Raw genomic sequence first — 12,767 nt, 5'->3', positions numbered from 1 at the left:
CAGAATTTTAGTGACTTGAAACCCTTCACTATTATTTTTGTGGCATTAAGTTGGGGGGTCCCCGGGGCTACCTCTAGATCCGGTGATTTGCTAAGAGGGACTCATAGGACTGAGCATGCATACGGTAGTACTCATGGTGATGCTTGTTACTGCTAAGGGAGCAAAGTAAAGTCAGCAAAGAGAAAAGGACCAGGGGCCAAGATCAGAGCACAAGCTTCCAAGAGTCCTCTCCCAGTGAAGCCACACAAAACGTGTTTGTTCTTCCAGCGATGCCTTAAGACAATGCATGCGAAATACCGCCTACCAGGGGAGTTCATGAGAGAATCCATGCTCAAAGTTTTTCCTGGGGGCCAGTCACATAGACACCCTCAGCCTAGCACAGAAGAAACGAAATTCCAGACTCCCGGAAGGCTAGTACGTGTCCCACACCAGCCCCACTGTTTATACAGTTTGGGGACAGCAAGCCACGGTTATCATTTAGGGAAAATTTTGTATCAGTCTAGGGAAGGGGTTAGCATGTAATTCCCAGATGTCAGTTAACGGCCAACCTTGCAGAGCAGGTGTTTCCAAGGATCACCCTCTTCAGCTGCTACGTTAACTCCTCTGCTCAGGCATTACAAGTCATTTCAGATTTTCTTCTGACACATCAGAAATGCTGAGTGGACTGGTGAGACTCCCGCCTGCAGTCATCAGATCCTTGTTCAAATCTCACACAGGGCCTCAAAATGTCATGAGATGTCAAGAGAGGAACCGAGACTATTTGAGGCTTACTTTTTCCATAGCGTTAATGGAAAGTTTGAAGGATATTACACATAAAAACAGGTGCCCAAGAAATGTTGATTGTGTACAGTTTTGTGACTTGGCCTGAGTTTTCTCCCTTTTACACTTCGGCCTTCTCATTCAGCCTCGTCTGCAGTGTCTATGGTTTTTTGCTTTTTGTTCTTTTTAAAGATTTTATTTATTTTGACAGAGAGAGACACAGCGAGAGAGGGAACACAAGCAGGGGGAGTGGGAGAGGGAGAAGCAGGCTTCCCGCTGAGCAGGGAGCTTGATGTGGGGCCTGATCCCAGGACCCTGAGATCATGACCTGAGCGGAAGGCAGATGCTTAAGGACTGAGCCACCCAGGAGCCCCTAGTCTGCAGTGGTTTTGCATTAAATAGGTGTGTTCTGCCCCAAGGACTTTTTCAGCATTTCCTTCACATAGTTTGTCTTGACTACAAAGAAATTCCTGCTACTCTTTTTGTGTGCTTACCAGCCAGAGGCCAAGAGGCTGTGCAACTTCCCCGGCACTGGGTGGAACCCTTTGATGGGTCCCTAACTGAGAGAAACCACATCAGTGTAACTAGCTTTGAGTGGGTTCTGCAGTGGAGACTCCCAGCAGCTCTCTTCCGTGTGTCTCTGGTTTGCTTTCATTCACAGTGATCCCTCCAGGACCGAAGGACAAAGGAAGATGCGCCAGGTTTCACCACTTTTCACTGTACCTCCCATGCAGCCCTCAAGGAACGTGTCTGTACAAAAGTCAGGGAACCCACTGATCAATTATGACTGTTCCATCTCCATTCGTTCCTGTCTCCTCCCTCTTCTGACCATCTGTTCCGAGGTAACACCACCCACATCTTTGGTCCACTGTCTGTCTAGCCTTAGAAGGCGATTTTCTGTATCATAGGACTGTTCTGAAGATTACATGACACAAGGAATATGAAAGTGTCTTTTTAGCAAGTGTAAAATGGCGTCGGAGTCACGAATGTCATTTTATTACACGGTGTCAGTGTTTGGCAGATCTGTTTGTTAAATGACCATGATTGACCCATAAAGTGCTCCCTAAAGGGCACAGTTAGGGTCTTAGAATATCAAAGACCATGTGACTGAAGTTAATTCCCTTGTTTAAAAATATTTTTATTAGCAGTAAATCCTTTTTATCTAATTTAAATTCTTGGTTTGAATCCCTAATATTGCACTGGGTTTAGTTTTCACTTCAAACACATACCAATTATGTAGTATCAAATTAATCAGTCAAAAATGAGGCTATTTTGATGAACACAATAACTTTAAGTCTGAGATTATGGATAATGGCTTGAATCTCATATTAACCAGCTGACCCCTGTGTTTTGTTTTGAAGGCATAACATTGAGAAAATCCTAATTACACAGAATAGAAATCACAAAACGTAAATTTTTTAAAAAAAATAGCTTGCCTGAAATCTAACAGTGCTCTTTAATTAACTGTTCCAGGAGCTTGAAAAGGGAATAGAGTGTCTTGTGACTGTCTCAAAATTGAATCATTAACAGTATCTAATAACTGCTGTCATCTTTAATTGGTTATTATTCTATGTGGAGAGCATGAATGAGTGGACTCCTCAGATAATGGAAGTCTCCACTGTTTGGAAGAAAATACATTTTAATAGTATGGTCACTTCCAATATTAGGGTATTTTAATCTATGACCTTTTCCAAAGTTTTATATAACTTAGTTCTCGTTTCTGATAGATGTGCATGAAACAGCAAAGCTAATTTATTTTTCATAGTGACTCCACGCATGTTTCGGTTTATCTCTGACATTTTTTGTGGCTAGAAGCCCAGCAACGTTATTACTGTATAGTGCCACAATGACTTGATTGAATTTACTAAAAATACTAGTGAGATAGGCAAGCTTGTACAACCGTGTTATATTGGGGGCTATTTAGCTAAACGATGTATAAAGCTAAAGGATCTCATTATAAGCTTCCCTCCAAGTGGTTTCTTGACTCATTTGAATTACTTGGACAAACATCCTGTCTCAAACTTCATTATGAAAACCTAAAATTTTGTACTCCCAGCCCACAGCATTAGAAAAAATGATGGAAAATCCAGAGTGTGAGGAATATACCTCAATCAGGTCAGACCATTTGTGTGAAATTAGCCAACCCTGGGAAGATTCTGGCATCTTAGTAGCGGCTGCATGTCCCCATGGCCCATAGTGATTCATCTAGCACGTTTCCGGGGCGATGTTTCTGTGTGGTATGACTTGTGCAGTTTCTCTGTTTTGTGCTCCGTACATAGGGAGCTGTTGTTTGGCCGATTTATTTGGTGGAGTACTAAAACCGATCCCAGCAATAAGAAGTGTCTACTCCTGCTATGTAGGAAATCTTGCGTGTTTGTACCTGCATGATCCCATTACCTAGGAACAGCAAAAAGCTGAGACCCACAGCATTCCTCCTAACTAGCTACCATTTTCACTCCCAAGTAGAAACACACTGTGACCACGTTCAAATATCACACGGCAAGGAATGTCTCCGAGAGTCTTAGACTTATAATAAGGGAGATATTGTCACTCTCGCAAACATCTGAAAGGAGTGCTTAGTAGACAAATTGCTGAGAACCTTCTCGGAAATCTTGGGGTCTACTTCCTCCAAGAAGTCAGAGAAACAGGATGCAGTGGACTTTCAATGAGTCATGAGTTTGACAGTCATTGACCCTTTTGTTGACAGAATTTAGAGAGAAAAAAAAAGGTGGTTTTATTTTCATGGCTGCCACTAACACGGATTCTCGGGAGGGCATGAAATGCAGGGCAGCTGTCTAGAAAACCCGGGCGGTGTAATCCCATGCCCTCTATTTACCAGCGGGGAGAGGGGAAGGTGCCGCGCCCCTGTAAATCCAATAGGCTCTCAAGAGATTTGAATTGACCCTCAGTCCTGGTGTCTGGAAATCCATCATTCTACATAGACGCGGGGACTTGAACAGAATGAATAATTAGGACGGTTTAGAGAATTCAATTCAACTAGTATTTATTGAGTGCACTGTGAACGCACAGTGTTCAGGGCCAGGTGCTAGAAAAGACAGTGAACAAGGAGGGGAGAGAATATGCCACGATGTAGGAAATGGCTCCTTATCTTCGGGAGCTTTCAGTTTTGATAGAGAGACACTGCACACTTTGGGAGTAATAAGAAAATTCTAGAGACAGTGTCTGATAGTGAAAACCATATTCTGAATAGAGATGAATGTCAAGAGCAACCTGGGGTGTCGGCGGGGGGCGTGAGTTGGATGGGGACCAACCGGGGTAGAAAGAGATCAGCAGCTGACAGATAACAGGGAGAGGTGATGAGGCCACAGGAGGGTGAGGCAGAGAAAAGGACAGCGTGATGATGGGGACAGCAGTTCCACAGCGGGTACTGACTGACATTAAAATCAAACTCTTATTTTGACGTAGATTTCTGCCAATCTGGCTAAAAACACATTTTGGGGGAAATTCTAAAGTCCTTTTCATGTCAAAAATGATCTGTTTTTCCTAAGCTGATTTCGACTTTACTATTAGAACTTCAAGAAAAATCAAGTATAGGACTTCTTGTTAGGAAACTTCTGGAAATGATGGAATTATCAAAATAAATGAATTTCAGTTTCCCTAAAATGTATACTTGATTGCAGTAAAAATCTTATTTTATTTTATATTACTTTATTATTTTAAAAATATTTTGTTGATTTATTTTCCAGAGAGAGCGCACAAGTAGGGGGAGTGGCAGGCAGAGGGAGAAATAGACTGCCCGCTGAGCAGGGTGCAGGGCTGGATTCCAGGGCCTGGGGATCATGACCTGAGCCAAAGGCAGATGCTTAATGGACTGAGCCACCCAGGTGTCCCAGAAATCCTATTTTAAGAGCATGTTTGTGGTAGACGTTCTTGTGTTCTCCAAGGGGTCTCCTCCCCTTTCAGACCTGTGGGAGATTATCCTTCCCTGATCCTTGGAAGTTAGCCAGAGCCCGTGGACTAACTTTGAATGACGCTGCCAACCACTGTGCTATGTACCATTTCAGGGAGGAAGCTTTTAAGCACTGGTGCGCGGTTCTCCATGCTTTTCTCCTGCCACACTCACGAAGGAGTCACTTGCTGAGCTGGAGCAGCAGAGTATGGCAGAGCTTCTACTCCCTGAGACATCTCATGGGGACTGCTGCCCCAAAGAGCCACCGGACACCTCGGTGGATGTGGCACAAATGAGAAGGAAACCTTCGCTATGTTTCACCACGAGATATGTGTTTGTTATCACAGCATTGCCTATCCTATCCTAGTTGGTACAGGGTTTGATTTTTCCTCTAATTTTCAGTTTAAAAAAAATTGGAATCTGGCTTAATTAGCTCATTGGTTAGAGGGCAGTTCTAACAAGGCCACGGACATGGATTTAATCTCCAGGAAGTCAGTTAACTTTGCGAGAGAAAAATTATTTGAGGAGTCCAGCTTTGCCAGCCTTCTCAGAGTCCCTTGATCGCCTCTTTTTTTTTCTGGAGGCACCGCTGGCCTCCCTACCAGTTCCATCACCAGCACCACTGCGCTGGCTCCCTGCCAAGATTTCAGAGCCATCTGGAGACTAGTTGATACCAGCAGAGTTTCCCCATCTCCCACACCAAGGCTTATCTGCTCCAAGTCCCATTGCCACTTCTGGAAGCTGAAGGAACTTCATGAGAGCATGGGAGCTTCTCAGATTCTCTGAGCAGCTGAGTGACGTCATGCGAACGTGCGGGGGAGTGAGTTCCGCCTGGGGCCGACCTTGACAAGAGGCCGAAGTTGGAGAGAGCGGAGTAGATAAAACGCTCTCTTCCTTCTCCCTTCCATTCAGTACGCGGAGGCATGTATTTTTCTCGCCACATTTCCAGAGGAAATCCCACCAGAGCAATCTTTTTTCTCCGTGGCTCCTGGCGAAGATCTGCCCCCCTTGGTTGAACAGCGTGTCACATGACTTCCTTTTCCCCCTCCCTTCGTTTCCCTTTTCCTCACCCCTACCACCATGGGCTTGCAGCCCCTGAAAAGGAGGCAGATCATTGCTTAGGTGCTAAAGACGAGTCACAGCCTCCGCGCCAAAGTCCAGATAACAAATCCACAAAATGAAATCACTTTGATCCTTTGCAAGAGGCCTCAATTAGGAAAGGTGGGAAGTGGAAGAGACCCTTAGGCTTCGTCTTCCATCTCTGACCTCCCATCCAGCCCATGTCCCACTTCCTCCTGAAACGAACACATTTGAGAAGTTTCTTTGGTAAGGAGCACTCCAGGTTCATTTGTTTGCCTAAAAATATTTTTCTTTTAGCCTTCTCTCTGATGAGTAATTTTGCTGGTACATTTCTGTGTGCTTCTTCAATTTCCTTTTTAAGTAATCTCTGCACTTGACGTGGGGCTTGAATTTAGGACTCCGAGATCAAGAGTCACAGGCTTTTCCAACTGAGCCAACCAGGGGCTTCCTTGCCGGTATATTTCTAATTTGATGGTTTTTGTTCTTGTTGTTGTTATATGTTTGTTTTAGCAATTTTAAGATCTTGCTTCACTGTTTTCTGGCTTACATCTCACTGTTGGCAAGTCTTCTGACAGTCCTTAGTAAGTAATCTGTCTTTATCTCCTAATTGCTTTTAAATTCCCTTCATTTTTGGTATTCTGCAGTTTTACTACGGTGTGTCTAAGTGTAGATTATTTTTTATTTATCCTGTTCAGCATTTATTATGCTTCATTGATCTAAGGATTAAAGTAGTCATCAATTCAGAAAAGTATGAATTGTCTCTTCACGTAATAGGAGGAGAGCCTTTGAGAGTAACACTCCCAGCCTCTCTCTGTCCGCTCATCCTCTCCTCCCCTGGGTGGGAAGATGACTTATCCAGGAGGTGAGGCTGGGCTCTCGTCTTTGTATGCTCAGCCACGCCTGTTGGGTCTTTCTCTTTGGGAGCTGACTACAGGGAGTATATATTCCTTTCTGTTCCTCTACACTAGTCTTTTCAGGGCAGACTTTTGAAGGCTTGGGGGAAAGCAGACAGGTTTTCAGTGGTCCACCACAGCCTATGATGGGGTGGGTAAGCTTGCTTCATTCTGGGATACAGGATGAGGAAGGCTACGAAGCATATTTATTCAAAAGTTCCATCAATAATAAACCTGGCAGTTTTATCTCCATCTGCCTGAATCTAATGTACCTTTTTCAGCTGGTTCCAAACAGAGTAGAGGATGGGGTGTCATTTATTGGCCTTACCCTTAAACTCCAATACCCCTTAATCCTACTCTCTTATTCTGGAATTCTTGCACTGTGTGTGTGTGTGTGTGTGTGTGTGTGTATGTGTTTAAGTAATCTCTACACCCAACATGGGGCTCAAAGTCACAACCCCGAGATCAAGAGTTGCATGGTTAAAAAAAAATGTTGTATGGTCATCAGATTGAGCCAGCCAGGTGCCCCTTGTTCTTGTTAATCACACTTAGACCCATCTATTTCCTGCGCTCCTTAACTTCCGTTGTGTATTTTCCATCTTTCTGTCATACTCTTTGCATTCTGGGTAATTTCTTTCAGTTCACCCATTCTGCCTTCCGCTGTGTATACACTCTTGTGTGACCCATCCCTTTTTTGACGATACCATTTTCCTGGCTCCTGTTTCCCATTTCTCTTAGCATTTTAAATGGTACTGTAATTCTAGTAGCTGAAGTCCTAGCTGATCTAACTCGACTGTTTGCTATTTTCACTGACTCTTGCTTGTGGTGGCCTGTTTCCTTATGCTTTTTATAATTTCAGGATACAATCTCTTGTTTGGCTGAATTGTATTTGCGGGGATTCTGAGAGACCTGGGTTGTGCTAGTATTCCTTCTAGAGGCAACTAGTGTTCATGTCTACCTGCCACCATGTGCCCTGCAATTGTGGAAGCATGTCACCACCTTTCTCAGCTTGTGCCTTCTTGGCCAACACAGGCCGTATAGGATCAAATGCCAAACTCAGAGTTTTAGGAGAGATTTTTTTCCCCCCTAGCCAGCCTCAAACCAACCAACCCACCAACCAACCAGCCCTGAAAAAAACCCTGAATGACTCCCTTGCTTTTGAGCAGCTTCTCTATAGACACGTTTCACTGAGCCTCTTTGACTATCCCAAGGTTACATGGGGGTCTGTGTTCCAACTCCCACCTGGACATGGGCCCAAAACTTTAACCTTGGTCCTTATGCAACCATCAAACCCAGAACCTCGGGTTACAGGGATCAGCAAGTCACCAGGGATCAGCACCTCCAGCTTTAGGGTCAGTTCATCTCCACGTTTTCAAGCTTCAGCTTCGTTCTGTAGATATTTCACTGTCTTATTTGTCAAGATCAGTGATGCCTTTCAGAGGAGACTTGATAGATTTTTTCCCCCCCAGAATTTCTGTCTCAGGCTGCGTCGTTTGCAGTACTTCCAGAAACAGAAATCTCCAGAATGCAAAACAAATGAAACAGAATTTTATGTCAATAGAATTGACTGAAAGAGCACCAAGGCACAAGGCACCAGATCCGTGTGCAGCAGACGTCTGCCAAGCTTTGGGGCCACCTCTGTGTCATCTGAATGGCGTCCTGCATTTGAGGTTTGGGGAACCTCCCACATTGTGGACTTATACCTCCCAAGGTGGAACCCAGAACTCATTGCCCCAGCTTCTCAGGCAGGGGTAGGGGGCAGGCATGCTATCTGGACTTTGCTTGTCTCATGCACAGAATGAGACTTGAATTTGGAAAGGACCAAGGTGAAGAGCAGAACACCGGCAGCTATCTTTGGGCCAAAAGAGCAGGAGAATGTTCCCTTTCCAGGGAGTAGTGGCAGAGCTTCTGCACACTGTCACCCTCCCCAGTGGGCATGACCATGCTGCCTGTGCAGTCTCAGCCTATACAGAGTCCTAGTGTCCTACCCTTGGCAGTGGAGCTTCCAAGCCTGACCCTCTGGCCTTCTCAGAGAGTCTGTGTGACACCTGCTAGCCTATAATAAATTCCTTCTCTGCTTAAACCGGTTAAGCGGGGGCCGGTGTTTACAGTTAAGAACCCTGACTGATAGCCTGTGGATGATACGGAGGTTAATTATGAAGACTAATTCCGCAAGCTACATGCAGAAATCAATATTATGAACGGCCGTGCCTCATTGCATTCTGTGTCTAATAAAGGGAAGGCTGACACACTTAGATTACCGGAATAAATTTGGTATTATATTTAGAAGAGAAATGTAATTTAGAATTTAAACATACACATTTCCTACCCACAATTTGTGTTTGTTGAAAATATGTAGGATTCTGTTGTGTGGTTAAAAATTAGGTGTATATATGGCAGGTATGTGTGTTTCAAGTTTGGTTTGATCTACAGATTAGTTAAAAATAAGGAATGAATATTTGGTTCCAGGTGGGATTTTATGCAAGTTCCTGCCAAGGTTATTATTACAAATAGGCAAAGAGGTCAGCATCATGGAGATAAATCATCGCACTGATTTTCCACATGATATCCCACGACATTCCTGATAAATAAAGGCTCCACATCTCATTCCCATTCCTATTTCACCTCTGCTCTCTCTGCCTGGAACTTCGTCTCCTTCTGTCTCCACAAACCCAGATTATAGATGTCCTTTAAGGCTCCTTTTTAATAGCACTCCCTCTGTCAATATATCCTTCCAATCACACCAGAAGGCTTTAACATCTCCTTTCCTTGAACGTGGAAAGCACTCTGTGAGAAATACGTACCATTTCCATATACGTCAGAAACCTGGGCACACAAGTAGTCCGTGGAAGGTGGAAGAGACACACAGAATGGCCTTCGAGTTGTGGGTCACTCGGGTTCAGGAGGGGTAATCATCAGTTCCCATTTCCTATCTCCCAGACTGTGCTGGCCAAAGAAGGCAGAGAGGACTACAACGGGTAAGTGATTTAAACAGGCATCATCTGGTCAAACGAACAAATAGATTGACTTCCAATGTAAAACCAGCTTTTCCCTACTGTCTCAAGCCTTATGCTCCAAAGTATGCATGGTCCCGACCCTAACACTAAATTTAACACTAACCCTAACCCTAACCCCTAGCCTTAATCCCTAATCCCTACCCTGACCCCTAACCCTAACCCCAGTTTATTTCAGCTAATTTGTCTACACTTCAGGTCACAGGCAGAGGCCTGTCTGTTCAGACTTGGGGTCTGCCTACCAGTAGAGCAGCCTCTGTGGGTGGCCAGATGCCCCCCACCATCTCCCTGCTGCCACCCCATTCCCTGCCAGTCAGTTAACCCTTTCCCTGCCCAGCACCACCCCAAGTCCTTCCTCTCCTTGTGTCTGAGCTCCTGGATGCCTTGTCGGTTACTCTCTCTCCATCTCCTGCTCCTGGTGTGGGGGAGAAGGGAAATTTTGGATGCTGAGGTAGAAAAAAGGGGAGGAGATGGTGAGGAAATGGAAAAAACTCGTCTTTCCATCTATCACCTCCGTGGGCTAGAAATTTAGCATTTTGAGAGACTGAGCCGCTTCCCACACATTTCTCAGTCCTCGCACAGAGGAGATCAACACATATTTGTTTAAGGGATGGATGTACTAAGGAGGTAATCTAGCAGAGAAAATGTCATGTTCTGATGTTCAATGGTATGTGACTTACACTGTCAAGACCTTTATGCCCTCCTCTAATAAGACATGGACTACACGATCTTTATTTGTCTGCACAGCCCAATGGGGTCGGCCCGGGTCAAGGGCTGAAGTTTGCTCTTGGCGCTCCTGCCCTGCTTTTTGGTCCCCCAACCCCCAGGAATCTCCCCACCCCCTCCATCCCTGGTCAGTGACTTCCTGCTTCTCAAAACCAGGAAAGATCTGATATCACAGCTACTTTGACCGGAATTGCTTCAGGTGAGATGAGTAGATGATCCCCAAAGTTGCCGATGCCGTCTTCACCGTATCACAAAAGAGTGACAGCCCAGATAAAAGGAGCTGCGGGAGCAGCAGGCCTTGATCTCAGAGCCTGGAAATCTCGATGGACACAGCAAGTTGGATGAGAATCAGGGCTGTAAGAGCCCAGGCCAAGCTTCTGAGCCGCAGCAGGAGCAGGGTGGGGTGGTGGGTCTCTGTCTGGGACTGAAGGGAATGATGCTGGCATCCACTGCAGCTCCACGGAGGGTTTGCCTCTGGGACTCAAGAGTGGTGCTCGGAATCGAGCAATTGCCTGTAGGGCTCCTCTGAGTCACATACCATGGCACTTGTCACTTCTGCCCAGGCCGGGGAGACTTGGCAAATAAGTGTTTGGACACCTCAGCTGGATAGTGGGTTTTCCAGGCTAACTGTAGTCTTTTTGCATCTTCTGATGCCAATGTCCAAAACGGTGGCTGGCATGATAGATGTTCGCTGTAAAAAAGTTACTGGAGAGATGGGTGGATGAATGAACAACCAAAGGAAGAGCATGTCTTACATTTTGCAGGTCCTCTGGACTGAAAAATAGAAAATGAAATTGAAGAGGAAGGAGTCAAGGTAGCTTCTGAAGAAGGTTGGGCAATTTCCTGAACTTTCCAAGAGATTCTATGTGTTCATTAACACCAAAGAAAATTCAGAATTGCCTCCTGTCACCCTCTTTCCCCACAATTCAAGGTCTGGTCATATTCCTGTGGTCACAGAGCTAACTCTCCACCAGTGATGTGTGCCCACCAGAAGACTGTATCCAGTGGAAGGGGGGCTGGGAGCAGGTCTAGGGAGAGAGGGACACTACTCTCTCTACCTGCCTTGTAGGCTCTCATTCATTATACCTTTACTGACTAACTTCTGTAGACAGGAAGAAAACAAGGGTCACTCAAGGCGCCAGTAGTCTGTCTCTTACATATATGGCAGGTTCAAGGTAGTCTTCATGATTCATGAAGACAAGTATGGTTCGTATAAGTAATTTGTGAGGTGGGGTTGGCGGGGGGCACGGATGTGCATAAAGAATGAAAACACAAGGGACTGTCCTCTGTAATATATTTGATGATAATACTGTATCTAAAGAATGGACACCATAACAATGAATGTACTCCTTCTTCTCCACGTGGCCTCACATCTCATAATTCATTCTCCATCCTTCTCCATCCATCTGTGCATCGAGACTGTGTCACCTGGGCTCCCTTACACTTGGCGGCTGGTGGGATTGGCCAATGAGTAGCCCCAAGAAGCAGAGAGAAGTTGGGGTTTCTTCCCCACTTCTTTCCTGCTTCCGTGCTATGTCTCTGACTACAGCTCTGTCCTCCTGGGACTACTGGTCCCTCCTGGTGACCCCTTCCCTGCAGCTCTAGCTGTCATGGACCCCTTGTCCTTTCTAGTCTAGGGGCTAACAGCTCCGTACAGTTCCTAACCTCTGCATACCTCAGCACGGCTACTGGCTCCCTCGACCTTGCCCACACATGGTGAGTAGTCCCTTCCTCGGAGTCTCTTCAGTTGAGCCATCTGAATGGAATTCGACTTCCTGCCAGCGCCCTGACTGTTCCAGAGAAGAACGTGTCGAAGGCACGTAAAGAGTAATTTTTCACCAAAAACAAGTTCTTACATGGTACTTGTTTTTTACGATTCAAAAGAGACTTCTGCCTTTTCCATAGCTTCCTGCCCAACCTGTTTTCGTGAGGTCTTTTCACCGTGGCATGAGTACCAACATCAGCATATGACACACGTGGTTTATGGTGGAGGTTCCTGAGTGCTCCTGCAGGCTGGGGATGGGGTGGGGGGTGGGGGTCAGGTCCCTGAGCAAAAGTTATAGTATCTCCACAGGGCAGAGCTCTGAGCCAGGTGCTGTCCCACCCAGGGCAGCAGGCAGAAGAGAGGGTTGATTACTTGTTCCCAGTGTCTCTCTGCAGGAGCCCTAGCTGGGTGTTACATCCGGCACCAGCCACAAGTACAGTATGGTTTGAAGAAGAAAGAGAAGGGTTCTCAGACAGTTCTTGCCATGTTCCTTACACACTTGCTGAAATTCCTAGAGGGCACCACGTTTCTCCATTAATTGCATATGGCCTGGTGAGGGGAATCATTGTTGTGAATATGTGTAACTGCTTTTCAGTCAGGGAGTAAATGATAGTGTCTTA

This window comes from Enhydra lutris, unplaced genomic scaffold (genome assembly GCF_002288905.1).
Source record: "Enhydra lutris kenyoni isolate GAN:26980312 unplaced genomic scaffold, ASM228890v2 scaffoldscaffold9, whole genome shotgun sequence".
NCBI lineage: Eukaryota > Metazoa > Chordata > Mammalia > Carnivora > Mustelidae > Enhydra > Enhydra lutris.
Note: the sequence above shows the minus strand (reverse complement) of the source record.